Raw genomic sequence first — 14,900 nt, 5'->3', positions numbered from 1 at the left:
CTTATAATAAAAGCTCTTAACTAGAAGTAGGAAGAAACTTCCTCAATCTGATAAGGAGTTCCTACTGAAACCATCATGTTAGTGTTGAAATATTTGAAGTTTTCTCCTAAAATCTGGAATAAGACAAGGATGCCCATTATCACCAGATCTCTTCAGCATGGTACCAGAGGTGCTAATCAGTGCAATAAGGCAAGAAAAAGAAATAAAAGGCATAAAAGGTGAAGAAATAGAGCTGTCATTATTCATAGGCATAGAAAATCCAAAAGAACCTACAGAAAACTGGTAGAATTAATAAGTGAATATAGAAAAACTACTAAATACAAGATTAATATATAAAAATAAATTGTATTTTTATATCTCAGTATCAAACAAATAGAAAATAAAATTTTTGAAAAGATACCAGAGATTACTGAATACCAGGGACCAGGGGTGAAAAAAAGTGATTGACTTCAAAAAAAGAAAAAAGTCCCCTCAAAGAGGAAATTGTGAGAGTGACGGAGCTAATGCTACTCTACATCTTGATTTTGGTGGTGATGGCTATACAACTGTACATGCATTTGTCAGAACTTACAGAATTACACAGCAAAATGTGTTTTTTTCTGTTTGTAAATGTAAAAAAAGTGAATTAAAAGAATTGAAATAGATGCCATTCACAATATAATTTTCAAAACACAAAAAGCTATTAAAATATCTAAATATCTCTAGAAAATTAGGCAAGACCTATATACTGAAAGCTATAAAACATCATGGAGAGAAATTTTAAAAAAATACTAAACTACATGGAAGATAGCATTTTCATGGATTAGAAGATTCCATCACAAAAAAAAAGTCAATTTCCCCAAACAGATATTTTGATTTGACTCATTCCCAATCAAAGTCCCAGCTGTATTTTTTTTTTGCAGAAATTGACAAGTTAACTTTGAAATGTACATGGACATGCAAAGCACAAAGAAGACTTACACTATCAGATACCAAGATTATTAGAAAGCTACTGTAATTAAAAGAGCATAGATAGCCATAAGGATAGGCTAATGTAAAAGCATAGGGAGCCCGGAAATTTATCCATATATACAATGGCCACCCAATTTATGAGAAAGGTGGCATTGTAGTGCTGTGAAAAAGGCATGAGCTTCTCCATACGGTATAATACCCAAAAAATAAATTTCAGATGGGTTGCAAATCAAAATGTAAGAGATGAGAAAACAGGTGATATTTTTAGCAGGCTAGTAGGCTACTGCTGAGGCCAGGTATACCTGCTCCTGCGTCTTTCTGACAAACTAAGCATGTATGCTGATTCCAGACACACTCCATCTGTTGGGATCCCTCTGGTCCTCTTAACCACACCAAAGGGAGCGGAAGGTGGATGCAGCAGAGAAAGAGGACATGTCAATATTGTGTAATCTGGTGCGGAGCAGGTGCAAACCTTCCACCCCCTGGCACATTGCTCTACATGGGCTTATTCACCCACCTCTTTTCCCCTTGCTCCTTGCTCTGTTTTAAATGGACTTAAACTTTTTTATTAAGTGAACTTCCAAATTCCTTGTCTGATAGTAATTGGGGCTACTATTGCATCAGAGTAATTTCCCACAGCACACATGGCTGATCTTGAACAAAACAGTGAATTAGAAACTTCCCTATGACCCTTTGCCTTCTTTAGTATGCTGGTATGCTGTCCCATAGTCACCTGGATTCTCTCCATCAAAATCGGCTCTTTTCTCAGGTGATGAAACTTTCTTTCCTCTATACACTGTCTCATTTGCCAAAACATGTCTGTTTTGTGTGTCATTCCACCTATCCTCTTCCCACTATTGCCTCTAGCTCAGAGTTGTAGCATCAACCTTCAAAACATGTGCTTCTTGGAAATTTAAACCTGTTATTTAGAGTACGCCGCCACCAAGTGGCAGTGAAGCATAGAGTGTGGCTATATCTATCATTTTCATTCATGGAGTGAAAAGAGGGAGATGACAGGGTACCTAAGAGGAGAGCACAGACGCTTAGTAAGTGATTAAGATGGTTGTAGAGAAAGCAGCTGCAGTGAAAACCTAAAGGCAAGAACCTAAGACTTAAACAGAAGAGAACTTTGATCTTCCATACATAGAAATGGAAGACACTAGCTTCGCCTTGCCTTGGTGATGGATGTTTTTGGTATCATAGACCATGCTTAGGGGGCCTCTAGAGCTGGTCTGGGTTTAGAGGAGGGAGAGGCTAAGCGAATAGACCTCCTGTCTGTACTTCGATCAGACAACTCCGCTCTTCCCTCTTTTATACGTCAGGATGCCACATGCATTTTCATTTATTAAAACAGTCCTACAGTTGTAGAAGGAACAATTACCATATGTCAAAACCCTCTCAGAAGTTGTCATTCCATAGATGAGTTTTTATTATGATTATGAAAATTATGAATATTTGTTTATCCCTATCACCCAACTCTACGGAGGGTGGTCTGCAGCACAGGGAGGAGAGGACAAGAGTTTGGAGATGAGAAATGAAGGCAAGGACATGGAAGAGCCCCATGAACAACAATAGAACAGTGCTTGAGTGAGGAGCTAAGAGTCAGGACCAGGACAATAGGAGATCCTATGCTCCTCCACCCGAATAAACAGACAGAGAGAGACTCAGGCACACCTAAATCTTCCCTGGCACTTGTTTGGTTTCACCAGTATGAACACAATAAAGATTTTAATACATTCAGGAAAAGTCCGAGTTTAATGATGATGTTGATGATGGCAGTGACACTGTTAATGACTCTGACACTTAACTGAGTACATACGAAGTGTTAGGCATTGCTTTCCCATCCTAAACTAGACTCTCAGAACCAATCATCTACCTTCCATGACACAGGTCTAGTGATCAGAGCTAAGAGATTGCATATTTCTGACTCAAATAACAACTTAGCTAAGTTGTCTTCTTCAAAGGAAATAGGGAAGAAGAAATATCAGAAGAACTGTTTAACTTGAGCAAAAGAGTAGGACTGGGAGTTCCCATTGAGACTCAGTGGGTCATGAGACTTACTAGTATCCATAAGGATTCGAGTTTGATCCCTTCCATCCCTGGCCTCGCTCAGTGGGTTAAAGGATCTAATGTTGCCATGACATTGTAGATTGCAGACGCAGCTCGGATCTGGTATTGCTGTGGTTGTGCCATAGCAGCTCCAATCTGATTCGAACCCTAGCCTGGGAACTTCCGTATGCCCCTGGCACAGCCCTGAAAAGAAAAAAGAAGAAAGAAGGAAGAAGGAAGAAGAAGAAGACTGACCGGCCCCAAGTCAGAAAGCTGGGGACAGCTGCAATGTGTACCACAAAAGGAAGGGTGAACCCCAGACAAGCTGGGTGAAACCTAACAGGAAACAACGGTGTCCAAGTTAATGAAGAGTTAAGTTTGGGGAAGCAAATACCTTCCTGAAACTAGATGTTGTCAAGTAAGTAAAGTCAACTTCTGGGACCACATTTGTAAAGGATTTGTGGTTAGGGTCATATGCAGCCACTGACTGCAAATCAGAACCATTGCCATGTGTCCTATGTCACATAAATGTCTAGTGGAGGAGACACCTCCAGGCACTCAACGTCCGATCCCAAAGCTTGAGAAATTTTCCCAGACTTGGGATGGCTCCACCTGCCACAAACATCCAGGAACCTGCTAGGATGACAGCCCCCACAGGACCAAAGTGTTTTTCCTCTGTTCTGTGGCCAAGTATACTCCATGTGACAGGACAGTGTCTGGTGCGTGACGGGTATTCAATATACATTGCTGAGCCAAGCATATCATTGTCCGGGGCCACCTGTGTTTCACAGTAGAACCAGGACTTGAACCCTGCCCTGAATGGATAGTGCAGCCAGGATGTTTTCCACTGTGTCACATCGCATTAAGGATTAGTCAACAAACATGCACACCTGTGATTTCAATGGATACCACTGCTTGCTTTGCTAATATTCCTTGGAGAATAGTGGCCGGTCACACTGCTGCTGGCTATCCATTTGAGCAGACATGGAGTTATCTATGCGCTTAATCCAACCACTATCCTTAAATGTATGGACGCAGGAAAATTGCTTCCAGACACCTTGCTGCCTCCGCCCTTGTGAAAGCGCCCCCACCCCCGCCGCCCCCGCACCCCCCGCACCCCCGTGGCGGAAGAGATGAAGTGCATAAAGAAAATCCCTCCGCTGAGTGGCTTCTAGAAGAGCCTTAACGCACCTGATCCCAGGAGCTTTTCCTGGAAAATAAGGACGTTGGACTAGTGTCTGAGAACCCCTGATTAATCCCTCCATCCCAACTCCATTCACATGCCCCAGGCCCCCATCCCAGACTGGCCATACTGCCCAGAACCCCGTGCTCCGGGCCGACCTTAGCCAGGAAGGAGCTAGCTACATCTACCGAATGTTTTCAGCTGGAGTTCACATTCACAGCAAACCATCATGGGTCCTTACATGGCCCTTTATGCGGCCACTCTTATTTTCTTTCTTTAGTCCCCTTTACTTCTTTAGCTACAGGCATACATATGTTATCTTATAAAACACGTCCAATTGTTTGTAATTTTTAATTGACATAAATGTTATATTGTTGTTTCCTTTTGTTCACTACATATATTTTTTAACTCACTGAGTTTTTAAGATCTATGTCCCTGTGTCTATGTCTGTATGTTCTTTGTAGTTATTGAACAGTTTTCTGTAATATCAATGCAAGACAGTTTACTCTCTGTTTTCCAAGGTATGGAATCAGGTTGTCTCTGGATAGACACGGATGCATTTCTGCCGGTGCAGCCTGTCAGAGCACAGGGTGAGCGTTTGTCTGGAACACCAGCCCAGCGGTGGTTGGTTGGGGCTTCAGGTAGACGTGCTTAACAGACTAAACACTGCCAGAATCTTCCAGATTCCTGCAGCTCCCTAGGCAGCAACAAGCAATGATTTCCATTTCTCCACAACCTCAATAACTGCCCTCTTTCTCATTCTTGACAATCTGATAGGTTATAAAGGTGCATCTGACTGTTGTTCTAATTTACACTTTTTTATTGACACTGAGTTGGAACATTTTTTTCATATACACATAGCACATATCATTCTCATCCTGTGAGTTGCCTATTGACATCCTTTACTCCCCTTAAGCAGGCGTGTTCTGCCTTTTCTGCTGAGTTTTAAGAATTCCTTGTGTGTTCTGGACAGCTCTTGTTACTTTCAGACATCGCATGGTTTTTTTTCTCTGAGACCATCATTTTCTGATGAATTTTCTATGGTGTCTCTTAGAAATTTTTTGTTTGCTGTACAGAATATATCTTTTTCTCATATATTCCCTCATCATGTCCTATCTCAAGAGATTGGACACAGTTCCCTGTGTTATACAGCAAGACCCCATTGCCCAGCCATTCTAAATGTAGTAGTTTGTATCTACTAACCCAAGCTCCAGTCCATCCCACTCCCTCCTCCTCCCCCTTGGCAACCACAAGTCTGTTCTCTATGTCTGTGAGACTGCTTTTGTTCTGTAGATAAGTTCATTTGTGCCATATTTTAGATTCCACATATAGGTGATAGCATATGGTATTTGCCTTTCTCTTTCTGACTGACTTCACTTAGTATGAGAATCTCTAGTTGCATTCATGTTGTTGCAAATGGCATTAATTCACTATTTTTATGGCTGAGTAGTATTCCATGTGTGTCTATGTACCACATCTCCTTAATCCATTCATCTGTTGATGGATATTTAGGTTGTTTCCATGTGTTGGTTATTTTAAAAAAAACTTTTTAATTTTCGTGTAGCCAATCCACACCGTTTTTCAGCCCATGACATATGTTTTTTGTGTTTTATTTATTTTGCTTGGCGATTCTATGCCACAGAAATCTCCTTCATTTTCTTCTGGTAGATTTATAGTTTTATCTCTCATATTTGGGTTCTTAGGCCATCTGGATTCCACCTCTATACAAAGTGTTAAAAAAAGTATGAGGTCCTAGCCAACTTTTGTTTCTTCTTGTGCCTCAAATGGGATGTGCCAGCACCATCTCCTAAACAACCCATCTTTTCCTCATTGATATGGGGTACCAGTGACCACCTATCAAGTCTGTTTCTGAGCCCGGTATTCTGCCCATGAGTCTAGTTGCCAGTTCCAACACTGGCAGCATGCTGCTTGTATGACATGGCTATGCCTTCACATTGGAGTATCAAGTAGGGAAAATCCCTCCTTTTTGCTCTTCTGTCTCTGAACTGACCTAACTATTCCTTCCCAACTTCCCCCTTTTCTCAATGATGCTGTCTACTGCTGTTGACTCCAGGGTGTGGCGGTCAGCTCCATGCCACATGGAACTCCAACAGGAAGACCCGACCCCCTTCCTCCCTCCCTCACTTTCCTTGCCCATCAGCATCTCACCACTGCTCTCTCTCCCCCTGCCTCACTCACCCAATCAACAGAAGTACAGTCACATTCCTTGGACAAATAACCACACAGATCATGGTACATGCCTGGCAAACCAAGGGTGATCAATAGACTCAGTCTGGTTTTACTCAGTCCTATATCCTGGAGCCAAGACGGTATCTGACATGCCACAGACATTCCATAAATATTTGTATAGTTCAAAAGAGGGCAAAAATAATTAGTTTCATTCTCGGTTGTCAAAGCTTGTATTTGTTTTCTATCTCTGAGCTTTTTGCATAAATATCTGAGCAGAACCTGATCTCCTAGAGAGGCTGTTTGACAACTTCAGAGGGCTCCATTGCATTCATTCGCGAGAGAGCAGAATTAACATCAGACCTGCGATGATTATAATCAGGACTGGTGGGCAACCAGTGTTTGGTAAAGAGGAAAAGAACTACTCATAAGACACTGCCTTTTGCCAGAGTTGCCTGGAGTTTGGTTGTTAGCATAAAGGTTAAAAGGCTGATGAGAATTTCAAAGACACCATGCTAATTGCCAGTCAGGACCGGAAAGAAAGATCCAAAGGCCAGGAACATCCAATGCTGACTGTGAACAGCAAGTCCCGGTTTTTATAGCTATACATTTCAGACTATATGCTTCTGCAGACCTCTATCGTTAGATGTCCCAGAGTAGCTGTACCATTTGACACTCCCACCAGCGATGAATGAGTGATCCTGTTTCTCCGCATCCTTGCCAACGTTTGATGTTATCACTATTTTTTATTTTAGCCAACATGATGGAAGTATAGTGATTTCTCCTTGAAATTTCCTGTGTTTCTGATCATTTAGTAGCTATAACAAGTAAGTGGGAACTCTAGAGTACATATCAGCCCAGCAGGACACACGGAAATAACCCCACTATTACACCCATGAACATTTCGGCAACAAACCTATGAACATTCACATGGGTGAATAAATAAGGCCCATAGCTATCCTCATTCCAATTTAAATCTGAATATGCCAATGAATGAGCTTAGGTCAAGGGTGACCACCAAACAAGTTGTGAAAAAATTCTGTTTTCCCAATTGTCTAGATGTTGGAATTGCAGATAGAGAATTTGGGACCTGTTGATAAATAATTCTACATGGCCTAATTCCATTAAGGCACCACTGAAAATGAGTCAAGTAAAAAATAGGCTGGGAGAAGATACTGTTTATTTATTCTCTTATTCATCCACCAGACAGGTACTTGGTCAGTATCTACCATATGCCAGCTCTTCCTATATGAAGGGAAGCTCCTTATCCAAAGGCTTGAGAATACCCCACCCCCTCCAGGGTAGAAGACGATACCTCGCTGGGGCTGGGGGACATGACCTTGGGTGGGAGCAGCCTCATAGGTGTAGTTGAGGGCCCTTTTTATCCTCATGCTGTCATGTACAAAATGGACAGACCTGGGACTGAAGCAATTTCCCAAATTCTCTAAAATACATCCCTGGGAGTTCCAGTCATGGCTCAGTGGTTAATGAATCCAACTAGGGACTGTGGGCTGTGTTGTAGGTTGCAGATGCCACTCGGATCCCACGTGGCTGTGGCTGTGGTATAGGCTGGTAGCTACAGCTCCAATTGGACCCGTAGCCTAAGAACCTCCATATGCCGTGGGTGCAACCCTAGAAAAGGCAAAAAAAGAAAAAAGAAAAGAAAAGATATTCCTTTTTGAAAGGGGGACAGAGAGAGCACATGGATTGGTTGCAGAAGGAAGTGATTCTTTTCACCCAGCTGGTATTGCCCAGACTTGCTGCCTATTTCAAATGAGGTTTTTGCACAGATAAAACTGCCACTTTGGATGTGGCTTTTTCCCTCTCACAAGTGATTGTCAAAAGCTCCTCCTAAAACACTAAGAACTGAGGTGGATGTGAACCAGAAGGAAAAGGGAGTGATTCTTTCTTATTGGACAGAATTTCCTCTTGGCCTCCATGCAAAACCTGCTTGGCCCATTTAGCCATGATTTTATGCTGGCTCCTAACTCTATCCTAACTATCTGGTACCTCATTTACAAGATATTTTGATGTCTTCATTTCTCTTCTTTCTTTCTTTTTTTTTTTTTAGGGCCACACCTTCAGTATAGGGAAGTTCCCAGGCTAGGGGTCAAATCAGAATAACAGTCACCAGCCTAAGCCACAGCCACAGCAACACGAGATCCAAGTCGCATCTGTGATCTACACCGCAGCTCACAGCAACGCCAGATCCTTAACCCACTGAGCAAGGCCAGGGATCAAACCCACATCCTTGTGGATATTTTTCGGGCTCGTTACCGCTGAGCCACAATGTGAACCTCCTTCATTTACTTTTTTATCTAATCCTTCAGCAAATGTTTGTGGAAGGCCACTGTTTCCCTAGGCCCACAGCACACGATGACTTCCGTGGACCCGAGGCACCTCTGCCTTCATAGGCCCCTTTGGGCACACAGACTCCACAGCTCGGCCACATGGCTGACCCAGAATTTGCCCTTGCTTTAGGCCCCTGGTAGCATAGACTTTGCAGATGGAAAGACCTGTATTCTGCCTCCACTTTTGCCTAAAGCTCTGTGGCTCTAGCTTAATCAATTACACCCTTCATCCCAGTTACTTCATCCGCAAAGAGAATAATTAAGTGTATCTCCAAGGGCTTCTAGGCAGATTAAATAGAGTTATGTATGGAAATTCCCATAGGACACACTCAGCAAAGGTAAGCTGCCTTTCCCATGACTTCTTGGACATCCACCATGCGCCTGGCAGGAACTTAGCTCGCGCTCTCTAGATGTGGCAGAGGCAGTGCTCAAGGCTACAGTTCCACAGAGTGAGGCCACTGTAACATGATTCCTGAGCTGGAAAGGGTAGGGCTAGGGAGTTCCCTGGTGGTTCAGCGGGTTAAGGATCCAGCATTGTCCCTGCTGTGGCTCTAGTTACAGCTGGCCCGGGAACTTCTGCATGTCATGGTCATGGCCAAAAAAAAAAAGGAAAGAAAGAAAAAAAGCAAAGATATGACTGGGAACTGGTGTCCACAAATGCTCTGTGGAAATTAGTTAATTTTCTCTGCCTCCAGCCAATGAGGAAGCTCATTCATTTATTCCACACTGAGGGCCATCTGTTCAAAGGCAATGCATAGGGAGTTGACTCCAGTTGGCGTAAATAAACCTGTGGACTCTCCAGGCAGCTTCCCGTGTCACTCAAGGCAACACCGCAGGCCTTCAAAGATCCTCAGGGCCCTCCACCATCCCCCACCCCTCTCACCACTCCCTCCCTGTCCCCTGCCTGCTCCTCAGTCCTAGTCACACTGGCTTCCTTGCTGTTCCCCAGGCACAGGTGCCCTCTGGACCACTCTTCCCTCAAAATGCTCATGGACCTCTTCCTATATGAAGGGAAGCATCTTATCCAAAGGCTTGAGAATACCCCACCCCTCCCAGGGTAGAAGAAGTTGCCTTTTTGTGGTTGGGGGCCATGACCTTGGGTGGGAGCAGCCTCATAGGTGTACTTCACTCCCTCACCTCCTCCAACAGTTGCTTGAAGGGCCACCTCTCATCAAGCTCCCTGCCTCCCCACCCCCACTGTCAACCCCAGGCCAGGTGTTCCATTGCCCTGCCAGCATTTTCTCCTCCACAGCACCCGGCCCCACCCAGCACACGGTCTATGGTTTAGTGGGCTGCCGAGTACACTCATTGGCTGTCCATCTACCACCAGCAGGTGAGCTCCATGTGAGACTTGGGTGCTCATCCTTCACCACTGTATCCCCAGCACCTTGACAGGGCCCAGCCCAGAGTATGGGTCCCATACACATTTTCTGAGTGAGGTGAAACTCGATGGCTCTCCATTCCTATCCTGGAACCTCTGTCAGCACTGCCCTTGGCTCAGAGGATGTGCACGTTTATTTTTGTTTTAAAAAATTGGAAAAGGTTTGTTTTTTGGTTTTGTTGTTGTTTTTTTGTTTTTTGTTTTTTGTTTTTTTCCATTTTCTTTCTCAGTTTGTCCCAAGAACAGAGGAATTCCTGAACTTTGTCCTAGGACTGGGCTGGCCAGGCCTCGGCCTTCCTGCCACTTATTTCCAGATTACCCCTCCCTGCGTCCTACATTCAGCAGAGGTCCCTGCAAAGAGCAGGTGTCTGATCAATGCTCTTGTTTCTTGACAGGGAGCAGAGGAAAAAACTGTCACCTGGAGAAGGCTTAGTGTAACTCTCTCCTCTCTCCCCTGCCGACCCATGACCTTACAATTTGCAAGGTAGCTCCAAGGTCTGTCTCTCCCCTACAGGCAGAGGCTTTGGCAAATTCCAAGTGTCCCCATGTTAAGTATCAGAGCCATACCTGGGGAGGCCCTGTCCCCGCAGGAGTGGAGCCCTGCCACCTTGTCCCCAGGGGAGGTGTGCTAAATCATGCCATCTCAGTCAGGAGGTGGCTATAGGGGACCCTTCTGGGTGACAAGCCCATACCTTGGCTGGGCTCCTGGGAGATTGGGAAAACTTGCAAATGTTACATCAGATGCCCTGGGGCTCTTCTCTCAGGTGTAAAGTCAGAGCCAGGAGAGCCAAGGTCAACATGGGTGAGAGGGACCAGATCCTGGGGTGTGAGGCATTCACCTGCCCCGTTTTCACCTCTCCCATCCTTACTGGCCTGATCTTCTCAGGCTGTGGAATCACTTCATAATTACGCCTGTATTAACCATGTTTTTTTAAAAATTCTTCTGCCTTCTGACACTTTGCTATCTGGGGCCCTGCTGACCCAGAAGGGACTCCCCTTCCCAGGCTTAGCCAAGTCCTAAAGACAGCAAACAACTGACCTGTGAGTGAGCTTTTCAAATGCAAACCAGCCCATCCAGAGCCCACACCCCCAACCTCCTCCTCTATCCAGCTGTCACACTCTGGGCCACTATACCCCTGGCCTAAGCACCCCGAGGGTCAGGCATCAGGTAACTAGAGGCAGCCCCTTTGCCCCAGAGCCCATGGAACTTATTCAAAGTAACCAATCCTAGGCCTGTTCACCAGGCCTCACCTGATCCTTCAATAAACCACAATAAAGAATCTTATCCACCATTCCTCCATCTCTTCCTGCCTCCTGACCGACCCCAGTGCTTCCCCAAGTGGACAAACACCACCACTTTGGTCCCCTGGTCAAGATGAAGTCTTGCCTCAAGTCCAACTATCAGGGGCCCCACTGGTCCACAGGCTCAGGCTCTTGTATCCCTGGTTCTCTGAAAGCTTGACTGGAAAGGACATCCTTGGAAACTGGTAGAGTTCCCACATTGGCCCTCTGACCAAAGAGCGCAGGGTCAGAGGGTAGGAAGGGCTAAATTGGAAGGCCCTGGTTCTTCCCCTCCGTATCAAGATCACTGCAGAAAATACTTCCAGCATAAAAGACGAGAAAGAAGCGCCTACAACACCCCCAATTAAACCCACCAGTTTGGAATGTGCAGAAGTCAAAGGGATCTTGGAGAAGGGATATTCCTGATCTTACTCATGCAGTGAAGCCATTTACTGCTGCTCTCCCAGCTCTGCCTCTTGACTGGAGCACATAAACCCAGCCCCTGGAGCTTGGTGTGCAGCCACTGACCTGGATGATGCCTTTTCTTTTTTCCTTTTCTCTTTTCTTTTTCTTTTCCTTTTTTTTTTTTTTATTTTATGATGCCTTTTCCCCCATAGCAGTTGGTAAGGAATATCGGCGCCATTTGCCTTTATCTGGTAGGGTCAACAGTATACTTCTCCTGCAGCATATGGAGTTCCCAGGCTAGGGGTCTAATCAGTGCTGTAGCCATCAGCCTACACCACAGCCACAGCAACACCGGATCCTTAACCCACTGAGCAAGGCCAGGAATCAAACCTGCAACCTCATGGTTCCATGGTTCCTCATGGATTCGTTAACCACTGCACCACAACGGGAACTCCAATGACTCACTTCTTTTTAAAGCCGAATAATATTCTGTGGTCTAGACATATTAATTTATTTCTCCATTCCCCTACTGAAAAATATTGTGATTACTTCCAAGTTTTCAATTATGAATAAAATTGCTATAAACATCATGTACTTGTTTTTGGTGTGGATGTAAGTCTGCAATTCATCTGTTGAGACATCTTTCTACTTCCTTGATAAAATTGCAACTTTCTTCTCTCTTCTCTGTCCCTACAGCCAATGTGGTCCTTCCATTCCTCCATCTCTTGTTCCATTCTAGTGGGGTGGTTTTGGTTTTATGTGTGTGTGTGTGTGTTATGGGGTTTTTTGGTTTTGCTTTTGCTTTTTGAGAGGATCAGGGAGGGACAGGGAGATTGTCGTAACATTTGAACTATCCATTCAGCCCTTTGCAACATGTTTTTCCAACTTCCTCCACCACCATTTTTCTAAAATATAAATCTATTCGTGTTGCTTCTCTGATTAAAAAAAACATTAGTTTCCCCAAGGCTTCAAGTTAAGCTCTAAACGCCTTACACTGCCTACAAAGCTTGTGTGAGCTATCCTTTGCCTGATTTTTCATACACTTTTGCCACTCCTCCCATTCAGGCATCTAATGTCTCTGAGTGACTCTGGGTGAATCATCTCACTCTTAGAGCATCTGTTGTCCCAATTGCAAAATGATGGGATTAGATTAAAAGAGACATATCTTTGCCCAGCCCTTAGAAAAATCTATGATCCTGACTTTTTACCTATCAAATCTTCTCTTGTGATGTATTAAGCTCTCTGGATCCCTTGTGTGTCCACAATTCCCTATAAATGTTCCTGGGTGTAAGTTTTAGGTAGAGCCTTGAAGGCGGAAAAGGTCTTAAGATTTTATTGTACTTGAGGCCAGTAAAGACTCGCAAAAGACACAATATTGTAAATCAACTCTACTTCAATAAAACTTTTTAAAATGCAAAGAAGTTCCCACCGTGGCTCAGTAATTAATCAGACTAGTATCCACAAGGACACAGGTTCAGTCCCTGGCCTTACTCAGTTAGGGATCCGGTGTTGCCGTGAGCTGTGGTGTAGGTCACAGACACAGCTCAGATCCAGTGTTGCTCTGGCTGTGATGTAAGCCAGCAGATACAGCTCCGATTTGAACCCTAGCCTGGAAACCTCTATATGCCGCAGGTGCAGCCCTTAAAAAGCTAAAGAAGAAAAAAAAAAGAAAAGAAAAGAAAAAAGGAGACTAGTGATGTGATTTCCTTCTCCTGATTGGACTTCGACTAGTGTGAGAGCACTGAGTTTATCATAAAAATAGACTGGGACACTATGCTGTATAGCAGAAATTAATTCAACACTGTAAATTGGTTATACTCTAACAAAAAAAGAAAAAAGAGAGAAAGAAAGAAGGAAGGAAGGAGGGAAGAAAATAAACTGGGGGGGAACCTATAGCTGAATCATTTTGTTGCATGGCATAAATTATCTCACCATTGTAAATCAACTCTACTTCAATAAAACTTTAAAAAATGAAAATGAGGAGTTCCTGTCATGACTCAGTGGAAGCGAATCCAACTAGGAACCATGAGGTTGCAGGTTCAATCCCTGGCCTCACTTAGTGGGTTAAGGATCTGGCATGGCCATGAGCTGTGGTGCAGGTTGCAGACGTGGCTCAGATTCTACATTGCTGTGGCTGTAGCATAGGCTGGCAGCTGTAGCTCTGATTACACCCCTAGCCTGGGGACCTCCATATGCCACCAGTGGGGCCCTAAAAAGAAAAAAAAAGAAAAGAAAAGAAAATTTTAAAAACAAAAAAATAGACTGGGAAAAGACTAGAAGAAGGTCCCTGTTACTCCCTGGGGAGACCCGATGATGATGATGTGGCAGGAGTCAGGACTGCGGAGAGATGAGAGGACCTTTCCTGGGGGAATCTGTGGGGGAGAGTCTCAAGACCCAGCCCAGAACCACTACAAAGTCAAGCAGTGGCTGCAGACCACCCTGTGTTTCTTAGGCAGAGAAGTTGTGTTGACTGTTCTTCCCATCCCCTTTTGGAGAGACCTTTTGTGGTGGACAGATGCTACAGTGGTCCCTATGATCTCCACACCCTGCTGTTCACATGCATGTATGATCTCCTGTGTGGACCAGATCTATGCTTTGCTGCTAACTAGCAGAAGAAGGTAAAGGTGATGGCATATACGTGATGACATGTCTGTGACCACATTGCTTTAGATCATCATGGCTACCTTGCTGAAGTCTTCGTTCTCCCTTAAAGGGAGTAAGGGAGAAACAGCCAACTGGGGAACCTCACATGCAAAAAACTGTGGTGGCTTCTAGAAGCTAAAAGTGGCCTCTGGCCAACAGCTAGCAAGAAACCAATGCTCTCAGTCTTAGACTTCAAGGAACTGAATCCTCCCAACAACCTGCCTGAGCTTCAAAGTAGATCCCTCCCCAGTCAAGCCTCAGATGAAACAACAGCCCCAACACCTTGATTACAGCTAAGCTGTTCCCAGACTCCTGACCCACAAAAACTGAGATAATAAATGTGTGTTGTTTTAAGCCACTAAGTCATGGCAGTATTGCTACACAGCAATAAATGATGAACACACTTTTCCATCAAAGATGCTTGCTTACAAAACATGGATCATGTTGCATGCCCATGCTCCCAGAAGCC

This window comes from Sus scrofa, chromosome 6 (genome assembly GCF_000003025.6).
Source record: "Sus scrofa isolate TJ Tabasco breed Duroc chromosome 6, Sscrofa11.1, whole genome shotgun sequence".
NCBI lineage: Eukaryota > Metazoa > Chordata > Mammalia > Artiodactyla > Suidae > Sus > Sus scrofa.
The sequence above is the reverse complement of the archived record's forward strand: the minus strand, read 5'-3'. Positions refer to the sequence as shown.